Genomic DNA, 22,094 nt, shown 5'->3' with positions numbered 1-22,094 from the left:
ACAAATTGCTAATCGATCCAGCATTCCCGCCCATCAAGCAGAAGTTGAGAAAATTCAAAACTGACATGAGTGTGAAGATTAAATAAGAGGTCACAAAGCAGCTTGATGCAAAGGTTATTCGGGTCATGCGGTATCCCACGTGGTTAGCCAATGTTGTGCCTGTGCCAAAGAAAGATGGTAAGACCAGAGTGTGTGTTGATTACCGTGATCTCAACAAGGCAAGTCTAAAGGATAACTTCTCATTGCCAAATATCCACATTTTGATTGATAATTGTGCCAAACATGAGATTGGGTCCTTTTTGGATTGCTATGTGGGCTATCATCAGATTCTAATGGATGAGGAAGATGAGGAAAAGACGGCATTAATCAGGCCATGGGGAACATATTGCTACCGGGTCATGCCTTTTGGTTTGAAAAAACGCCAGGGCAACTTATATAAGGTCAATGACAACCATATTCCATGACATAATACATAAAGAGATTTAGGTTTACGTGGATTATGTGATCATAAAGTCCAGGAAGCAGTCTGACCACGTCAGAGATTTGAGAAGGTTCTTCCAAAGGCTCCGCAGGTACAATCTTAAACTCAACCCTGCAAAGTGTGCATTTGGTGTCCCATCCGAAAAACTGTTGGGATTCATAGTCAGCCGGCGGGGCATTGAATTGGATCCGTCAAAGATTAAAGCTATTTAGGAATTGCCCTCGCCAAAGAACAAGACCGAGGTGATGAGTCTGTTAGGGAGGCTGAACTACATCAGCAGGTTTATCGCTCAGCTCACGACAACTTGTGAGCCCATCTTCAAATTGCTAAAAAAAGATGATGCGATTAAATGGACCGATGAGTGCCAGGAAACCTTCGATAAGATCAAGGAGTATTTGTCGAACCCACATGTGTTGGTCCCACCAGAACCAGGAAGACCTTTGATTTTTCATTTGACAGTCTTGGATAATTCATTTGGATGTGTATTGGGTCAACATGACATCACTGGCAGGAAAAAGCGGGTCATCTATTATCTCAGCAAGAAGTTCACATCTTATGAGGTTAAGTACACTCCCCTTGAGAGGACGTATTGTGCCCTGACTTGGGTGGCGCAGAAGTTGAGCATTACCTATCGTGCTACACTACTTACCTCATCTCTCATCTGGATCCTTTGAAGTATATTTTTCAGAAGCCCATGCCCACAGAAAAGCTCGCAAAGTGGCAGATCTTACTCACAGAGTTTGACATCATATATGTGACTCGGACAGCGATGAAAGCCCAAGCTTTGGCTAATCACTTGGCCGAAAACCCGGTAGATGAAGAATATGAACCTTTGAGGACTTACTTCCTTGATGAAGAGGTAATGCATATCGACGAGGTTGAAAAGGAGGAAAAGTCCGGTTGGAAACTCTTCTTTGATGAGGCTGCTAACATGAAAGATTTCTAAAACAGGGCATCACTACCCTGTTATAGCTCAGCTTCGTTTCTATTGTACCAACAACATGGCTTAATACGAAGCATGCATTCTGGGTTTGAAGACCTACCAATATGTATATGTGAATATTCAACAATGACTTTAAAGGGTGATTGACCATTTGGATTTTAAACCAAAAAAAAACATACATCTTTTTGTGGGTATTACATATATACAGGATTGGAAAATGAATGGTGGTTCTGTAGTTCATCCCAGGAAATGGGTTTCAAGAATCAAAGAGAAGCTCACATGGGATGCTTCCTGGTTATTAGTACTAAATTCCAACCTAGATCAATGTTCACATCACAAATTAGTTGACGAAAATGGGGTGAACAAATCCTTCTTGCAATTCCAATATTAATAAATTAAAAACCAAGATTTTCACACTAAGTTTCCAATTAAATTCCCAAAAATTCCAAGAATGCATAATAGCACAACTCATTTAACTCATTTCATGGTAGATTTTCATAAAGGAATTGATTAAAGAAGTACCTTTGGCTATCCGGATTTCCAACTTGGGTTTACATAAAGCAAAGAAGGACGGCAAGTGAGATCTGGCATTGGATGAGACTGTAAACCATTTTATTTCCAACTTGGGTTTACATAAAATATGGTTTTTATATTTACTTGGAATGTAAACCCAAGTAAAATCATTTTACTTGCTCTTTTACATTTAAATACAACTCTTTATGAAACGATTACAGTTATTTCAATTTGTTAGGCACAATTAATTATTATTTGAGGAATCAATAATTTATCTTTTGATTATTAGTTTTTAAATCATTTTACAATATTTTAACTATAAAATATAGTATTAATTATGTATAGTTCTAGTTTCTAAATATGTAATATCAAAAAGATTTATTATAAAAGAAAAATCATAGGAATCGAAATTATAATTGTGCAGGAGGCTCCCATAAATATCACTTGACCGAAAGTCTCTATAACATGTAAGGATTGTAGAATCAATATTCAAATACACTACTTAAATGTAACACGTTATGGTTTAACCTAAAAATTGTACTTAATAGATGAAGTGCTTAAATTTATGTGATGAGCCACAAGCAATCGATTCGATTCAAAAAATATAATAAAAATGAATCAAAGAAGAAATAATTCTTAATGGAAGATTCTTGATAGAATGATGGGCCGAAAAGAGCTTAATGAGCCGAACTATGCCAGACTAGGGAACAAGTTGCTATGAATTATAATGTCTAGAACTGTAGAGAAGAAAATTAGATGATTACAGTGGTGGTAAGGTGTGCCAAATATAGGACTAATTCTAGGTAATCACCTCCCTTGAATTATGAGTCCACTAAGAAATTTGCCGCCCTTCGCGCGGTTATAAATAACAACAATGTATATTTAGAAATAATTTTTTTATAATTTTAATTGAGATAGAATAGATAATTTTTAAGTATATATGCATAAAAATTAATTATATGTGGTATATTACAAAATCAATATTTTTTATAAAATAGAGCTCTGAGTAAATTGCATTATATACGTAAATTCTCTCCTTTTTTTTTATATAAATGAATTGCCCATTTAGTTGTGTTACCCTTCAAGCATCAAGAATCTAAAGTTCAAAAGTTTTAACTAACACACAAAGAACTTAGCTTTTGTAGTCACATAAAAAGAAGAAAGGAGCATCAAGAATCTAAAGTTCAGAAAAAATAACTATTTCAAAGACTGTGAAACACCTTCAGTAACTGATAAAAACTTAGATGTGTAGAGTCTCATAAAAGAAATAAATCTAAAGTTCAAAACTTTAGACTATTTCAGCAACGAAACAATGGAAGTAGGTTACTGCAAAAAAGAGTAACAGTCATTGCGTCTCTTATGTGATCGCTGAAGAGTTCAACATTTCATTTTGAGGTATCTCCGGCTCTTACTGAAGTCTTCATCATCTATGTCAAATCTGACTATTCTTAAGGAGTCTCCAAATCTCTTAGTCCTCTTACTCATCTCCTACTCTTTCTATTCCTAGACAAAAAGATATTTTCATGAAAAATTCCAAGAACAGAACCATTTCTTGAAGAGGTTGTCTTCCCTCAAGATTCTGTCGCTAAAGATTTAGCTTGTAAAGAGGCTCAATTGAATGTCCAACTTAGGAAGTTCATCTCCATCCTCTAACTAAAAGTTGAGGACAACTTTCTATATTTTTTGCAGTCTCTGTCGCTTATTACTATCATACTCTTCTGATATGAATTTTCAAGTTGATCAAAATATGGAAACCATACTGAAAAGCTTTGATACAAGTGAATAATGCACACTGTAAAGAACTCGGACTCAAGCGCCATTTGTTAATCCACATCGACCCACTGGTACACAGTTTAAAGAAGAAAAAATATAGTTAGTCTGATTTGATACTGCAACAATGATTAAAAAGCGGAGCGATTAAGAATGAAAAATGAAAGGTGTGATTAAGATGATTGAAATTCCAATATATCTTTAAGGGCAGGATGACCAACAAATGTTGTTGCTAGGCAGAGAGCTAACCATCATCTTGTTGAATGAATCTTGCAGGAAAAAGGATTTCCCTTTGTTTCTATACCTTATTTTCTCCCTGCACAAGGAAAAAGTAAAAATCTATTTCAAACTCATAAAAGGTGCATATCATCACCCTGCAAATGCTTTAAGAAACGGAAGGAGAATCCTTTAAAGTCATGAGGCTTGAAAGAGAAAACAACTTCTGTAGTTTGTTTGAGCCTGCCATTTCAAATGCCCATTACTTCAATATCCTCCATTGGGAACAACGGATTCAACCCCTGCTTAGACATCATGTGCCTAGAAGAGACACAGAACGAATAAGATATTAAAGGTAATAACAACTTGACTAATGGCTGCTGGAATCTTGATTAAGGAAATCATATCAATATATTGAGACTCACGATATGTTGGAACAAAATACCGCATCTAGAATTAAATCATTCAACGACCAAGTAAATCATTGCCATCAATCATTTTGACAGTAAGCTGGGGAGGATGTACCACTTTAGTTATGGGTTCAATTGAACCCATAACTTTCGAAGCGAATTATAAATTTATGTGTATAACGTCACTAAAATTGCAATAGATAGTAGACATGAACCCATAACTTAATAAGTATAATAGGTTTAATGCTAAAAACCTCAACGGTTGAACCCATAGGGTTTCAATTCTGGATTCGCCTCTGACAGTAAGGTAAGTCTTCGCTACAACTACAGTCATTTGTGGTAACAACCATCAATAACATTATCATCCTTCTCAATCTAAGCCGTTAAAAAGGCTATTGAAAAGTTCTTTTATTTATATTTATTCAAAAGGACGAAGGTAAAGACTCCAATTCAAGGACTGCTAAGTCTAGAATTTACCATTAATCTGAGAAGTTATATCTTCCAGTGAATTTCTCAAATGAAAAGCACCAAATATCCATTTCTCTTGTCATTAGTAATTCTTATTCTCCACTTTTGAGCTCATTTTAAAATTCCTGATAGTAGAAAACATATGAAGAAGAAAAAATTAAGCATCAGCAAGAAAACAAAAAAATTGCAACACAATGGGCAATCTTTCATCTTACAATTCCCCATCTTTTTTCTTTCTCTAAAGAAGATCAAGTTGGTAACAAAGTCATATATTGTAAAACAATTACAAGCTCTCTTTATAGAAGTGATTACTTTTAAGGTTTTAAAGGATTTTAGAGAAAAGAACTTTAGCAAGACAAAGAGAAAAAGATATCAACATGTCTTCTTCTGTTTTTCATTCTTACTCGTCTTTTCTCAATTGGTGAAATAGTAGAAAGACTGTAAAGATAGGAAGGCTAAAAGATATTTAGAAGATTCAAATATTAAAAGTAAGGAAGAATGTATATAATAATAGAAACTTGCCTAAAAAGGAATGCACCCTTATTTCTTATGTCTCTATTAATTTTCCTACAATGAACAAAAGGCCAAAAAAATTAAAATCTGCAATCAGTTGATGGTAAAAGTATGCAGTCGGCTTTTTGATAAACATTTTAATCAAATGAGTAGTAAAGTATATTGCACGTATAGATATGTTGTCTAGCAGTTTTGTTTTTGAATCAAAGACTGGGATTAGTAATCTATAATGTGATACACGATAGCATACAAATGTATGAAAGAATATAGAGATTAGCAGGGAGTGAACAAAATTTAAACTTAGGGGGAAAAAGAAGGTAGAGAGGGTGGAGTATAGAGAAATTCGGCAAAAGTAGAGAGAAATAGTGTAAAAAGAGAATGAAAGAGTATGAAATATTTGGAAGGGTATGGAAAGAGAGTAAATAATCATTATGGGAATAAACTGATCTGTATGTGAATGAAAATAGGGAGTAAAGAATCGGTGTGGGAAGAGATGGCTGGGTATCTGAATCAATTTGTTAGTATTATGTGGAATAAAAAGGCGAAAAACTATAGAGGGGGAGAAAATGCATTTCCTGCTAAGTGGGAATGTCATGTAACCCAGTGTATGTCCCTCTCTCTATATACATTACAGATTATAATAAAACTGACTTGCTCCAGGTAAGGGTGTCTTTTGGAAGGGGAGAAGAGGACTTGGATAACGGCGAGAAGGCAATAATACAATAAAATTGGTAAAATTCAGTTCATGGCCATCATAATTATGCCGTGGTATTTTTTTCCTGATCATTACAATATTGTAGCAATGTTAAATATCTATGTCACTTCAAACAGCACACAAAAGTGTAGAGAAGATGGAAAAACTATATGAGTAAACTATAACCTTCATAGAGAGATGTTGTCGAACTTCGTTACCAAAAATATAATAGCAGTCCTTCAGATAAAATAACTTCGTTCGTTATTCATTAGGCAAATAATAATGGTAATAGTATTTAAGAATATTTAGAGCAGTAGTTACAAATTGTGCAGAAACAATAGTAACGAATTGTGCATAAATCGCAGTGGCGAAGGTTATCTGGAGAGTACCTCAATCTCGTAACAGCGTTTTGTCTTCGCAATCATAGTGTCCCCACACCTATAAAATTATTAGTGTGACGGCCCGACCAGTCGTCTCATGAGTTACCGCTCCGTTTTCCCTATTTCTTCTTTTTTATGCTTCGTTATCTGCATTTTATGTGGTCGATTTGAGAAGTTTGCGTTCAGAGTGGATTTGGTAAGAAATGAGACACTTAGTTTCTTTTAAGAAGGTTTAAGTTGGAAAAGTCAACCGGATGTTGACTTATGTGTTAGAGGGCTCGAATGTGAGTTCCGATGGTTCGGTTAGCTTCGGAAGGCGATTTATGACTTAGGAGTGTGATCGGAATTAGTTTCGGAGGTCCGGTGTAGAATTAGGCTTGAAATGGCGAATTCAGTATTTTGGCGATTTCCGGTTGATAGGCGAGATTTTGATCCGAGGGTCGGAATGGAATTCGAGAGTTGTTATAGCTTCGTTATGTTATTTGGGATGTGTGTGCAAAATTTCAGGCCATTCGGACGTGGTTTGGTTGGGTTTGATCGAAAGCGTATTTCGGAAGTTTTAGAAAACTTAGGCTTGAATTCGATGTGAATTGATGGATTTGGTATTGTTTGAGGTATTTTGATGATTGGAACAAGTTTGAATGAGCTTTTAGGATGTGTTGGTGCTTTTGGTTGAGGTCAAGGGGGCCTCGGGTTTCGAGTGGCCAATCGGGCTAGTTTTGGTGTTGGATCTTTGCAGAAATTGTTCAGCTGTTGCAGACGAAATTGGCCTTCGAGATCGCGTGGGGCAAGTCGCGATCGCATAGAAGGATTTTGGGGTGGTCTGCGTTTGGCCTTCGCGTTCGCGTTTGAGGCCTCACGTTCGCGGAAGGTGGGAGGCTGGTGCTTCGCATTCGCGTGAGGGTAGGTCGCGTTCGCATAGTGGAGTTGGCGCGTGAAGGGTCCAGGAGCTGTTGCTCTTCGCGTCCGCGTAAGTTGGACCACGTTCGCGTAGGTTGAGGAGTCTAATGCATCGCGTTCGCGAGCCCTTGGTCGCGATCGCGTAGAAGGAAATCTGGTCAAGTTAAATTTGTGCATCGCGAACGCGAGTGTTTGACCGCGTTCACGAAGAAGGAATATCAGAATTGGGCAGAAAGTTTATATGACATTTTATCCGCGATTTTGAGCCATTTTTCCTCCATAGCTGAGTATTTTGAGAGCTTTTTGAAGGTGATTAAAGAGGGATTCAAGGAGAATTGATTGGAGGTAAGATTTTGAACCTAAAACGTGATTCTACTGTGAAATTAACCTAGAAATTTATGGAAACTAAGCTAAAAATGGAAGAACTAGGGCTTGGGATTTTGAATTTTTGAATTGCGATTTGAAGGACCATTTGAGGTCAGAATTGAGAACTTTTGGTATGTATGAACTCGTGAGGTGATAAGGAATCTAATTATGTGAAAATTTCTGAGTTTTGAGAAGTGGGTCCGGGGCTCGGGTTTTGCAAAATTTCGAAATTTTTGATATTTTTCGATTGTTTTCGCTTGGCTTTGCTCCCTTAGCATATTGTGATGTATTCGTTCTGATTTTGGATAGATTCGACGCGCGGGGAGGCTGATTTGAGGGGAAAAGGCGTAGCGAGCTAGAGTTGTAGTCGATTCGAGGTGAATAATGATTGTAAATGATGTCCTGAGGGTTTGAAACCCCGGATTGCACATCGTAGTGCTATATTGAGGTGAGACACGCACTTGATGATGAGCGTGGAGTCGTCTGCTATTGGGGATTGTGACTTGGTCCATCCCGACTGATGATTTTACCGCGTATTTGACTGAAACTTATCTGTTATCATCATGATTTGGGTTGATTGTCATATTTGGGCTTCGTGCCAACTATTTGAACCCTCCGGGGATTTTTACCACTAATTCCTCACTGTTTGACTTATTACTTGAACTCAATCCTGTTGATATTTACGGTTTTACAAATTCAGCCACTTTTTTCATATTTGATACTTAAATGATATTTCTAAATGATGTTTTGGCTAAGAACTACTATTTTACTAATGCCTTAGGGGCTTGTGATGATTTTCGGACTGAGTGAGGCCGAGGGCCATATGTGAGGATATGCTGAGTAATATGAGGCCGAGGGCTTGAGATACTTTTATACGCCACGAGGTGGCTTGATATAGCGCTTGGGCCGTAAGGGGCCCCACCGGAGTCTACACCCCCACAGTGAGCGTGGGTACCCATCATGATTTGAGAGTGAGCCCGAGGGGCTGATACTGTACTGAGAGTGAGCCCGAGGGGCTGATATTGTACTAAGAGTGAGCCCGAGGGGCTGATACAGTTCTGAGTGATTGTTACTGTGCCCGAGGGGCAGATTTCTACTTGTTATTTACCTGCTAAATTACCTGTTTCACTTGGTTTAAAAGGATTTCATTTGACTTCTTCACTAATTTGCTACTTTAAGTGATTTTACTGCTTGATATAGAATTGCTTTGTACCTTTACGTGTTCTCTTGCTTTCAGCCATTATTTATGATTATCACTCACTGAGTCGGAGTACTCACATTACTCCCTGCACCGTGTGTACAGATTAAGGCATCGCAGAGTCCGCTCCTGAGTGCTGATCCTCCCAGTCCAGGCAGTGATTACGGAGACTACGAGGTAACCGTTGGCGTCCGCAGCCCCCGTGCCTCCCTTATTTTACTAATTTCATGTCCTTGAACTTTTGTATCGGATTTCGTATCTAGTAGACTGGTATCCGAATTTATGAGTTGCTCATGACTTGTGACACCCCGGTTTGGGCTGTGTCAGGATGGTTTCTACTGTTGTTATCGTAAATTCCGCAAATTATGGTTATTATATCATGTTTTAGAACTATTTATGGTATTTAACTGTTTAAAAGAGGTGTTCTGTTTTGGTCTGGGTGGCCTTGTCTTCACGAGAGACGCCATCACGACTGGGTTCGGGGTTAGGATCGTGATAATTAGCCAAGTATATCAGTATCTTCACCTTGCAGAGGCTTAAAGCATAGATTTATTTTTAGCTGTATGTTATTCTTATATTTGCGGTACAACAACAAAACTGAAGCTACTTTCATACTTCCTAATTAAATGCAACAGTTGAAAAGATGAGTCGACAACAGTAGTTGCTGATTCAAGGGGCAAGAAACATCATTTTTTTCCCAATAGAATTAGAGCAGGCAAATATAAATATGTCAGTTACTTATGATATTAAAATTATGTCGTTGAAATTTTTTGGAATAGAGTAGGCAAATAAGATTACAGAACAATTGCGCGAACACACGGAAAATTAAAAAATAAATGAAACTGATGAAAAAAAGATTACAAAAAAAAAAAAATTGCAGTGAGGAGAAAAGAGAGCACTCAGCACATTGGCACTTCGCATAAAAGAAAATACTCAATTCACACACAACATAGAGAACAAATAATTAACTGGTAGCATACAGAAGCACGAACCCAAGTTTCAAGGTTCCATTTTATTCTCATAAAGCACACAAAGATAAAAGCAATTTTTGCAATTTAAACCTAAAATTACACCACATAACCGCTTAACATACACATTTGTTTCTTCCATAATCCTTCGTTAGGTATTCATTAGGCCAATAATAATGGTAATAGTATTTAAGAATGTTTAGAGCAGTAGTTACCAAATGTGCAGAAACAGTAGTTATGAATTATTTCTATCAGTTCGAGAGAGAGAAGGCAACCCCCGACGGGTTCGATCAACGTGAATGATATCATTTATCAATTACTAATATATTTGACGTCAATTATGCTCTCTCATGTTTCAATAGAATTAGAGTAGGCAAATATATCAGTTGATTAGATTAGAATTGGTAAGCATAATTGGTAAAGATTAAGTTTGAGAGAATTACATACCGACATTGTTGATTCCGGGTGCCATGTATAGCATTTTTTCAAACAGGTCATGGGTGTAAAAATAAGAAGGAAGAGAGGTCTTAAAGATATGGAGAAGTACAAAGAAAGCGGAAGAGACGGAGGAGTACGAGAAAGTGAAAGAGATGGAGGAGTACAGAGAAACTAGAAGAAAATAGATAGTAAAGAATCGGTGTGAAGACACGGCTGTGCATCTGAAGAGGTTTGTGTATTTTGAGGGTTTATTTGTTATTCGCGCGGAGGGAGTATCACTTTTAAAATGCTAACTGCTAAGTAAGTGTAGAAGCAGGAATTGGGATTTGCTGCTGAATGGGAGCGCCGCGTCATCGGGCTTAGGGCCCTCAATTATACAGATATATAGATTATGAGCATTAACTCAACTTATTCATTATTTTTCGATGACTTGTAATTACTGAGTCAATACTAAAATTTTATAATAGTTGAGTTAATTCTGTAACTGCTAGTTTAATTCATGTGTTAATTTTGTAATTAATGAATTAACTCCATAATTGATGAGATAATTCCATTACCGTTGGTCTGTTGATCTTCTTGTCCGGAGCAAAAGACTTCCGGAGTACTCGGTCACCTCCCCAGGGACGCATGATGGTTACCTCTGGAATAACACACTTGATTTCGATTCAACAACTTAGTTGTATTTTTTTAGCTGACCTTTCGGTTTGACCTGGAGCTTACTATGATATATTTGCCACGTGTCCTCTATCAAGTGGGTCACATATTAGGTCATATTCTTACCAATACAGTTATAAGAGCTGCCGTTGAATCCTCGTTCCTAAAAAAACATGAATCGGAGAAATTGCATTTTGTTTGACTCAAAAGATAGTAAAACTTTTTTAAACAAATCAATCAAAGATGATGGGGTAAATCTCAGTTGAATATAATAATCTCTAGAAAGAATAATAGATAAAAGAGAAGATGGTCGTTAAGTTACTTTTCATTCAAGATTGATAATCTTTTTTAGAGTTCACCCCTGTTACAAGGTTATTGTTTCCCTTTTATACTAAGAGAGAGACTCTTCTAAATTGTAAAAGACAAAATACAAGGAATATTCGACGGAATATTCCTGATATTCCCTAATGGGCTTACACTATTACAAGAGTCGTACGGTCTTTTCTTTGCCTTAAGGTCGTCTCCCTTGGGACGTCGACTCAAAGAGACCCTGTCGTTTGTCGTACTCGTCGTTGGTCGTGGTCGGTCAAATTTGGACACATATAGTTAGTTCCTCCGCTTGTCGAGGTTGCAACCGGGTGTGACCTCGATGAGCGGATTTCATGCGTTCTTATGGAGAAATTTGATCCGTTGAAATGTTACGACGTGGCCAACAAGGGACGATCAACTTGTTCAGCAAGACGTCGAGTGATACACTTTACCGGGAAATGATGTCAGCTTCACGTGCATCATCATCACGCAGGTTTTCGAGGCAGGAATTGACAGCTTAATCCTTCAATTATTGAGCTGCTTTGTGACCTGCCGCCTTGATTCTGGCGCCACCCAACCCTATAAATAGGTGAAGGGTTTGTTTTCTTGAAATTTTTTAGCCATTTCACTCTTGAGAACTTCTTTCACTCTTCCTAATTTGCTCTCGTATCCTTCTGTTTCTTCTTACGCTCTTCATTCGAAGCTTCTTCTTCCTTCTTCCTTTTGTGTTGATATTCCTTTGAACGATATTATGCCGAGGTCTCGTCGTTCTCGTGAAGAGGTTCCTGAAGCCACCTCGTTGTCCATGGCGCCCCCTCTGGCGGCGAAGATACGGTGGTAGAAGAGGGTGACAGCCTTCCTACGGTGGAGGAGTTACTACCAAGGCATCCCTTATCCCGTAGTGACTTCCTCAAAGACCCTCCTACTCTGGACCCCGTATTTTCTAAGACGGAGCAAGTCCATATCGACGTTCTTCGTGTAAAGTATGGCATTCCTGCTCATGTAGAAATGGTTCCGGCGGGGAGAGATTACGTGGATGTCCACAATCCTGGGTACTGCGCTTTCTATGAGTACCCTTTTATGATCGGCTATACTCTTCCTCTCTTCCTCTTAGAGGAAGAATTCTGTAGGTTCTACCAAGTTTGTCTAGCACAACTTTCGCCATATACGATCAAGATACTTCTGATGGTGACCAAGTATGCAGAGTTGGCGGAGTGTAACGTTTCTATCCACCACCTTTTGCACCTGTTCACACCCGGCTTCCACAAGGGTACCATGGTGCATTTGTGGCTTCGTGGCACGAAAGGGTTGGTGGTCGGGACAGATGACTGGGCAAGCCGCAAGTTTTGGCACAAGTACTTCGTTGTCATAACCGAACATGTCGTTTTTTATTCCGCTAGGTTCCTGGAGCGATGGAATGAGACTCGTAAGTGTCACCGCTCATTTTACTTTTCCTTCGTTTGTATTCATTCTAAAGTTTGTTTCCTGTTTGCAGCTCTGGGACGTCCGCCTCGCCCTATTGCGGATATCAAGGGTTAGGTAGCTCGTCTGTTGCCTTATGCAGTCGAGACTCGTGATTGAACCGCCTTCGTGAAGCGTTACGGCCCTAGAGTCTCTTCTGGTAAATATTTTCCTTACCGCTTCGTTGACCGTACGACCTTGTATATTAATACGACCCTTTGTGATGACAGGTCTTGGAGCTTCCAGGCAAAGGGCGTTAGTCCCTGCGTTTCAACAGGCCGTTGCTGTCGCAGACGCGCAATTTGTTTTGAGTGAGTCTGTTCGAGAGGGCCATCCTCAACCTATTCAATTAGAAGATCCCTCTCGAGTCATGGTCATGAGGGAAGAGTCTTATTTAGTACCGGCTTCACATCCTTTGGACGAGTCCTCTAACGGGGACGAACCACTATTGAGAAAAAGGAGAAGGATGGAGCTTGGGAAGGGCATGGCCGTGGACGGTGACAGAAGCAGGACGTCTAGACAGCACCTGTGCCCACTTTTATGGCTGATGCTATCTTGTCGGGGAGGTCTCGCCGAGTGGAAGGAGCTTACCCAGGAGCCGGCTCTGTGCGCTCAGCTGAGGGCAGTGCATCATCCAATGTTGGAGGTCGTTGTATTGAGGATGGCGGCTCAGGCTCAGATGTCGACCCAGAGGATGTCAATGAGTTCGTGGGTCGCCATACTCATGTAGAGATCAGAATAGAAGGGTCTAATCGTCATATAGTCGTTCCGGGGGACTACAACTTGCTACTAAACTGCGAGCAAGTGGCATCTGCTCTAGCTCCTCTATGTGCTGCCCATGAGAACTAGGTGCTTAAGGCGATGAGCGACGTGGAGTTGTCTCAGAAAGTCGCCAGTATGGCTTTGCAGGTAGGTGCCTTTCCTCCCCTTTTCATCGTTGGGTTTGTGTGGTGATCGTCGTTCTGCATTTTATTTCTAACTTCTCCCCTTTTTTGCCAGACCCTCATCATGGAGATTGAGCGAGAGCATAGAGAGAGGAAAAGGATGGGCCTTTATGAGAAGATGTCGTCCAAATATCAACAGTATTGTGCTAAGCATCGTGTGATGGCCGAAATTTATCATCAGGACCCTGAGTTTCAGTTGTTTCGTGAGGGGCTCAAACAGCGGGAGGACCAACTAGAGCGTAAGATCGAAGAGTTGAAGGAGCGGGATGAGGATCTCATGAAGGCTATTGCTCGCAATAGTGAGCTCGAGGCTTCTCTTAAGGTAAATGACGACGAACTTGAGTTGAGTAGGGGTGATGGCCAAAAATGCTGACTTGCAGGCAAAGGTGGTCGGTTTGACCGTTGAGTTGAATACGAAGGCATCAGAGGTAGAGGGGCTTAAGGGCGAGCTGAGCGTCGGCACTAATAAGTTGGCAGCAGCTATTTTTGGAACCGCATCTTTAGAGAATGCCCTCCGCATTTGCAAGTAGGAGATGGCTGAATAGAAGGAGGCCTCTAATCGTAAGGTTGCAGGGCTTAAGGGGCGTATCAAAGAACTGGAGGCGGAGCTGGCTGCGTTAAATGGACAAATGGCCTTGCTGAGGGTGGAGGATGCAAGTCGATGTTCTCAGCCTTTTACGTCTCGTGCCTCAGCCGATCCGGTCATACCCCATCGTTTATATGAGTTGTGGGTCCACACAGAGGCTCGGCTTGATGTGTATAAGGCTTTTCACTCCAAGGGAAGGGCTACTAAGGCGGAGCTTCAAGCCGTGCACACCAAAGCTCGTGCAGCTCGTGAGGCATGCGAGTACGACCCCCTCACGCCTTATGGGGATGACATCAACTCTGATGATGCGAACCACCTTACTTCGGATTCGTGGTACGAATATGCTTACCCCATCGGGGATAATGTGTAGGCTTTATTTGTACTTGCTTTTGTTTTGGGGTTTTTGCGGGGGGCATACTTGAGTCCGTTTATAAAGGCAAGTGTAAATAATATTTTGATGTAATGTAAAATTTATTTCGTCGATTTGTTCTTTCTTGCATTTATCGAACCCATGTTATCATTGATGGCCTTGGCCATTGGGATGTTGCTTCGAACTATCGTCAAAGTAGGATCCCGTCGTAGTTTGAATGAGGTCGAACTCATGTTATTGTCGATGGCCTTGGCCATTGGGATGTTGCTTCGAACTGTTGTCGAAGTAGGATCCTGTCGTAGTTCGAGCGAGGTCGAACTCATGTTAATGTCGATGGTGTAAGCACGTGATTTTTGCCCTATGAAAGAATTACTCCCAAAAAATTCAAAAAATAAAATGATTTTCCTTGATGTGCAATTTTGTGATATTTTGTGATATTTTTGAGTAATTATTTGCATATTTGTCTGTGCATGTTTATTTGTTAAATTAATAAAAATACAAAAATATGTCGCATTTTGCATGTAGGATTTAATTCTACAATTGTTAGTAATTAAGTTTGTTTTACAAAAAAAAATAAAAAAAATAGGCATCTTTTGCATTTTTAGCATTTAATGTCCAAATATACAATTTTATGCTTAATTATTACTTAATTATTCGTTAATTGTTATTGGGAGTTAATTTGCGCTTTTATAACTTAATTTAGTCTTAATAATAATTTAAGGAGTTTTAGAATTTAGTTTTAGAAAAATAAAAGAAGAAAGGAGAGCAAAAATATAAAGAAAGTCGGAATTGGGCCTCTTCTTCAATTTCAAGCCACAGGCCCAAAAAATGGCCCAACCTTCCCTATGACCCGGTCCATTCCAAACCGGGTCGACCCAGTCCAGTACCAACAACCCAACTCCCCCTCTTCATTTTCATTTTTCATTTCTACAAAAAAAAAAAAAAAAAAAAAACCTAGACTAAACTCATCCCCCCCTCTTTCTCTCTTCTCCTTCTTCTCCAAAAGAGCTCAAAGCCCCTCCCATGGCTGCCCCTCTCTCATTCCCTTCATCCCCATGCCACACACACAACCACGTCGACAACACACACACAACCATGGCGACGTAACACACACACACCCGCGACTTTACCAACATGAACGACTCCTCCTTCCTCCTCATCGCGTCCAGCCGCTGCTGTTGCTGCTCACGTAGCTATTTCTGCATTGTTGCTTCATCTTCAGCTGCTACATCCAGTCGTCGACAACGAACGGTTCGTCGACCTCCAGCAGCCCCCGCACGTTCAAAGAAGTTCATGACTGTTTCTGCTTCATCTTCCTCGTCATGCTGCTCATCGCCATCACTGTTTCTACCATAGCTGCTACTGCTTCAGTTTTCTTCTTCACCTCCAGCTGCTGCTGCTTCGGTGTTCAACCTCAAGCCCCCGAGCTGCCTCGTCAACGACCAGCTGCTGTTGCGTTCATCTTCCATGGCTGACTCCATTGTTGCTGCTTCTGCTACGACCAAACGTTGCTGCCTCATCGCTTAAAATCAACCGGAAAACATACAAAATTTTCGGGCAGATTTGAGTTATTTTAGTTTCGAAGCTTCCGGGCAGATTTGTTTCCGTTCAAGTTCGTCATTGTTTCGATCCGGTTAGTGGGTTTTTGAGTTTCGTTTTTGTCCGTAATTTGTTTGATATTTTTCGGATCCAAAATCGATAAATTTTCAATTTTTGTTCGTTGTTCATCGTTTTGTTAAATTTTTAGTTTGTTCATGTGTTTTGCTGGTTTAATTTTCAGATTCAAATGAAAATTTAATTAATTGTTTTTCAATTTCTTTCATGTTAATTTTATTTTTGTAAAAAGGAATTGTTAGTTTAAGTTTAATATTGTTAGATTTAGTTTAAATCGCTTGAATCCGTCATGTTTTGGTTGTTTAAAATAGATTTAATTCATGTTCATTTTGTTTGAAGTTCGTTTTTAATTCAGTGATTTAATGAGAAGTTATGTTTTGGTTTTTAATTTTTTGAATCATGTATCTTTGTTATAATTTTATTGGAGTTAGTTAAAAAAAAGATCAATTGATTATTTGAAGTTTAGTGATTTGAATATGTTTATTTGTTTTGTTTAAGCTTAATTCGAAATTGAATAAAACTTGCTTGTTATTGTTGTTGAAACTTTTTATTTATGTTCATAATTTGTTTGATTGTTCTTGAATCCGAAATTAGTATAAGTTTGATTTTCTTGTTTGTTGTTTATCATTTATGATTATTTCTTTAGTTTGCTTCATGATCTTGTTTAGTTTTAATATAGAAATTGTTGGTTGTAATGTTGTTAGATTTAATTTTAAGTTCAAATGATTATTGAATTTAGAAATCTGAATATACTTGTTTGTTGTTGTTGTTGTTGAATCTGAAAGTAGGTTTGTTTGTTGTTAAAAATATTGTTCAATCAAGATAATTTTAGTTGTTCTTTGTTGTTCATCATTTAGTTTGAATTTGTTGTTGAAAATTGTTTAGAAATTGGTCATATTTGTGGTATTTTGGTTGAAATTGATTAGGTGAATTGGTTATAGCTGATGGGGGTAGTTTGGTAAATTGCAGTACGTTCAGGGGTAAAATGGTAATTGCAATAAGGTCGGAGGGGTAGTTTGGGAATTGAACATTTTTAATAATTCTTTATGTTAAGCATGAGGGACAAAATGTAATGGAGTGTGGGTGATATAATTGTTTATGTTAGGCATGGGAGACAAGACATAATGGGTTGGGAATAATTATTTAGTTTAATATAGTGGGGAACAAAACATTTGGTAGTGGATTTAAAAGGGGGATGAGTGGGAAGATAATGGGTTTGGTAGGAGAAAGTGGTTGATTTTAATTGATTAAAGGATTCTGGGATGGGATAAATAAGAGAACTTGATCAGATTTTTAAGGACAGACAGAGAGAGAATAAAAGGAGAGAGAATACAGAAGAAAATTTGAAGAGAGAGGAAATTCCGAAAAATACTAAGACTTCAGAAAATAAGAAGAAAAACATTCTGGAAATTCAAAAAAAGAATAGTATACACCTGATTACAATCCAAATACTCTGATATACGGATTCAGAAATTAAGGGTTAAACACTAACTAGTCTTTCAAAATCTGAAAAGATTCCCTTTGTTTCTGTCCGTTGATTGTTGTTGGTGTTTCTGGATTTTTGTCTTGATTTTAAAATCTGTCACTAAGTTTCTCGTTGCTGGTTGTTACTGGTTGCTGGGGTTGCTGTTGTTTTATGCTACTGAATTTCTGCTGATCTCCCTTTTCTTTTGCTTACAATATCAGGTACACAACTGACACGCTGGTTATTGTAAACCGAAATATGAAGCATGAATACGAAAATGAAGAGTTGAAATTCTAAATTTAATTTAATTATATTCTGAATTTTATTTGTATGTATAAATTATTTAGCTTGCAAAAATCAGAATCATGTAACTATTTAATACATATAGTGGAACATCCGACGATAGCTTAACGGATGAACTATCTATATATTGCCTAAAAATAAATAAATGGTGTAGTAACTCCGTCTAGTCAAAAAAATCAAACGAATAGGCCATTTAGGAACTTGGTAGGAATATTGTTTAGTTAAATAATATTGGTTAATTTCAGCATGTAAATGGTCTAGGATTAAAATCAGATTGCTAAGTTTTTTTTTTTAATTTGACAAACTGAGAACATGCCCAGTATAATGTAACTAGGTAGAATAACATGTGAATAAAACGGCCCAGGTCTAGTTTTATGTCATACACGTTGGGCCTGGGCCCGCAGTGGCAACGGACTGTCCTGTTTGTATCATTTTCAGATTTTATGAATCATATTCGAAACCCATCTATAACAACTCAAGCATGTAAATAAATTAAGACATTTTCTCTTTTATTTTGTAGAGACAAATTTAATAAGAGAAAAATGTAGGCACTTTAGGATTATCCTTTTAAAAATAAATGAGATGAGCCTCGCCTAATAAAACACACAAATTGCGAGGCCCTCAATAAATGTTTAATTAAAATTGCTTAGACTCGGGATGGACCGTTTAGCAAAATTTCACGGCCCTACCCAAAGAAAAATGATACGCTAGTCGCTTTAGGTGCGTATTTAATAATGTTGGCTTCTTAAACTCGGGTGTACATTTATGTGACCCAAATCCAAATCTTAACAGAGTTGAAATATGCCAACAACCATGGGTGCATTGATGTGACGTGGTTCGAGATGTGTTTCCACGATGTTGCAATTCTTGATAAAAATAATAATAATGACAAAAGCGGTTAAAAGTTAAAATTCGCACATAGGTTCAATATATATTAAATCAGATAATCAAGCCGAATATGACAGTTGAGCCACCGTGCTACAACCACGGAACTCGGGAATGCCTAACACCTTCTCCCGGGTTAACAGAATTCCTTATCCAGATTTCTGGTACGCAGACTGTAATATGGAGTCATTCTTTTCCTCGATTCGGGATTAAAATTGGTGACTTGGGACACCCTAAAATCTCCCAAGTGGCGACTCTGAAATAAACAAACAAATCCCGTTTTGATTGTCCTTTAATTGGAAAAAACTCCTTCACTCCTCGCGGGGCGGAAAAAGGAGGTGTGACAGATGGCCTTGGCCATTGGGATATTGCTTCGAACTATCGTCGAAGTAGGATCCCGTCATAGTTAGAGCAAGGTCAAACTCATATTATTGTCGATGGCCTTGGCCATTGGTATGTTGCTTCGAACTGTCGTCGAAGTAGGATCCCATCGTAGTTCGAGCGAGGTCGAACTCATATTTTTGTCGATGGCCTTGGCCATTGGGATGTTTCTTCGAACTGTCGTTGAAGTAGGATCTCGTCGTAGTTCGAGCGAGGTCGAACTCTTATTATTATCGATGGCCTTGGCTATTGGGATGTTGCTTCGAACTATCGTCGAAGTAGGATCCCGTTGTAGTTCAAGCGAGGTCGAACTCATATTATTGTCGATGGCCTTGGCCATCAGGATGTTGCTTCGAACTGTCGTCGAAGTAGGATCCCATCGTAGTTTGAACGAGGTCAAGCTCATGTTATTGTTGATGGCCTTGGCCATTGGGATGTTGCTTCGAACTGTCGTCAAAGTAGGATCCCGTCGTAGTTTGAGCGAGGTCGAACTCATATTATTGTCGATGGCCTTAGCTATTTCTTGTTGGAGATTAGATAGTATTCCCGTTTGAAGACATGTTGACTTTGTTCATACATTGGAGGTTTAATTATATACTTGCAAGAATCACATGTTGACTCTGCACATATAATGGAGATTCGATTATCTATATCCAGTCCCTTTATTGCTTCACTCCGGAGATCATGTCGACGGGTCGAGGTAATGAACAGCACTTCGATCCTTGAGGCGTCTCCCTTGCCGCCTCGTTAAAAACCTCCCCGGGAAAACCCGATTGGGACAAAACCCGGGTGAGGGAAAAAGAGTACGACTTAGGTGACACATTCTTTTAGAAGTGGAAGTACTTGAGCTGGGCGACATTCCAGTTGTTTTGGAGTAGTTTTCATTCCATTGTTTCTAATTGGAATACTCCTTTGTTCACTGCAGCCATGATTTTGTATGGTCTATCCTAGTTCGTTCCCAATTTTCCCTCATTAGGGTCTTTCGATGCTTGTGTTTTAGCCTTAAGGACGTAGTTTCCGACTTTGAGCGGTCATACCTTGGCTCCCTTGTTGTAGTATCTTTTTACTTGCTGTTTCTGGGCTACCGTTCTTATGTGGGCCATGTCTCTCCGTTCTTCGACTTTATCTAGATCTTGAACCTACTTTTGTCGTTTCTTGGTCCACTCTCGTTGGAGTATCTCAAACTGGGTTCTCCGACCTCGATGGGTATAACTGCATCAGTCTCGTAGACCAGTGAATATGGCATTTCTCCTGTGCTGGTTTTTGGCATAGTGCGGTATGCCCATAATACTTCCGGTAGTAGTTCAAGCCATAACCCTTTAGCATCCTCAAACTTCTTTTTCAATATATTCAGTATTACTTTATTGGAGGATTCGACTTGACCATTGGCGGCAGGGTGATATGGCGTGGAGAGTATTCGTTTGATGTGCCATTTTTTGAAAAACTCAGTCGTTCTCTTTCCGACGAACTGAGGTCCGTTGTCGCAGCTGATTTCTTTGGGGATGCCAAAATGGCATATTATGTTTCTCCATATGAATGTGATGACCTCCTTCTCACTTATCTGCGTGTATGCACCTGCTTCCACCCATTTAGAAAAGTAATTACTTAAAACCAAAAGGAAGCGTACTTTACCTCGTCCTGCTGGGAGGGGGTCAACTATGTTCATTCCCCACTTTATGAATGGCCATGGTGAAGTGACGGAATGAAGGAGTTTCCCTGCTTAATGTATCATAGGGGCATACTTTTGACATTGTTCACATCTCCTGACATAGTTCGCGACTTCTTTTTTCATGGAGGGCCAGTAGTACCCGACGCGGGTAAGGCATCGGACGAGGGCGCAATTTCCCGTGTGGGCACTGCAGTGCCCTTTGTGTACTTCTTCCAGTACTCGCCTTGTTTGATTTGGCCCAAGACATTTGGCTAGGGGGCAAACGAATGTTCTTTTGTAGAGATCACCGTTTACGAGGCTGTATCAGGCTGCCTCTATCCAGAGTTTTTTGGCTTCTTTTTTATCTTGCGGGAGCGTTCATGCTATGAGGCGGTTACGCCAGTCCCAAGTTAAGTTTATAGAATGTACCTCGACGTGGTCTATTGCAGAATGGAGGAGGGTGACCACATTTTCTTTGTTGATATTTTTGGTGGCCGCAACTAGTTTGACGAGGCCATCCACTTCGATATTTTGCGCCCTAGGTATTTGGTCGAGGCGGCATTCATCAAATTTTGGAAGTAATTTGTGGATTTCCAACCGGTATTTTTATAGTCTTTGTTCTTTGATTTGGAAAGTCCCGGTGACTTGGTTCACCACTAGTTGAGAGTTACAATGGAGGACGAGTCGTCGAGCGCCATATTTGAGGGCTAACTTAAAACCTGCAATCACAGCTTAATACTCGGCCTCGTTGTTAGTCATCTCGGGGCATCGTATGGACTGGTGAATTACTTCGCCTGTAGGGACTTCGAGGATGAGTCCCAGTCCCGATCCCGAAGCATTAGAGGCACCGTTGGTGTATAGGACCCAGAGGTCGGTATGTGTGGAAGTGCGGAGTGCTTCCTGTTCTACCTCGGGCAATATTTTCGTGCTGAAATCAGCGACGAAGTCGGCGAGCACCTATGACTTAATGGCAGTTCGTGGTTGGTATGTTATGTCGTGCTCGCTTAGTTCTATGGCCCACTTGGCTAGTCTACCCGATAGTTCGGGTTCGTGTAGGATACCTCTTAGGGGGAAGGTTGTCACCACCTTTATGGGGTGACATTGAAAGTACGGTCTAAGCTTCCGTGAAGCTACGAACAATGCTAGAGCTAGTTTTTCAAGGTGAGGGTACCTTGTTTCGGCATCGATTAAGGTTTTGCTGATATAGTAAATCGGA

General features: G+C 39.4%; 1 long non-coding RNA gene across 1 annotated transcript; it reads right to left on the bottom strand.

The window, feature by feature from the left end:
• Positions 1-3,198: 3,198 nt before the first annotated feature.
• On the bottom strand, positions 3,199-10,588 carry LOC107790872 (uncharacterized). Its single transcript, XR_012704350.1, has 4 exons — positions 10,268-10,588; positions 4,148-4,244; positions 3,957-4,023; positions 3,199-3,778 (listed from the first exon to the last, which is right to left on the bottom strand). It is a non-coding gene; the product is annotated as an uncharacterized LOC107790872 (long non-coding RNA).
• Between the last annotated feature and the right edge of the window lie 11,506 nt (positions 10,589-22,094).

This window comes from Nicotiana tabacum, chromosome 3 (assembly GCF_000715075.1).
Source record: "Nicotiana tabacum cultivar K326 chromosome 3, ASM71507v2, whole genome shotgun sequence".
Lineage (NCBI taxonomy): Eukaryota > Viridiplantae > Streptophyta > Magnoliopsida > Solanales > Solanaceae > Nicotiana > Nicotiana tabacum.
The sequence above is the reverse complement of the archived record's forward strand: the minus strand, read 5'-3'. Positions and strand labels throughout refer to the sequence as shown.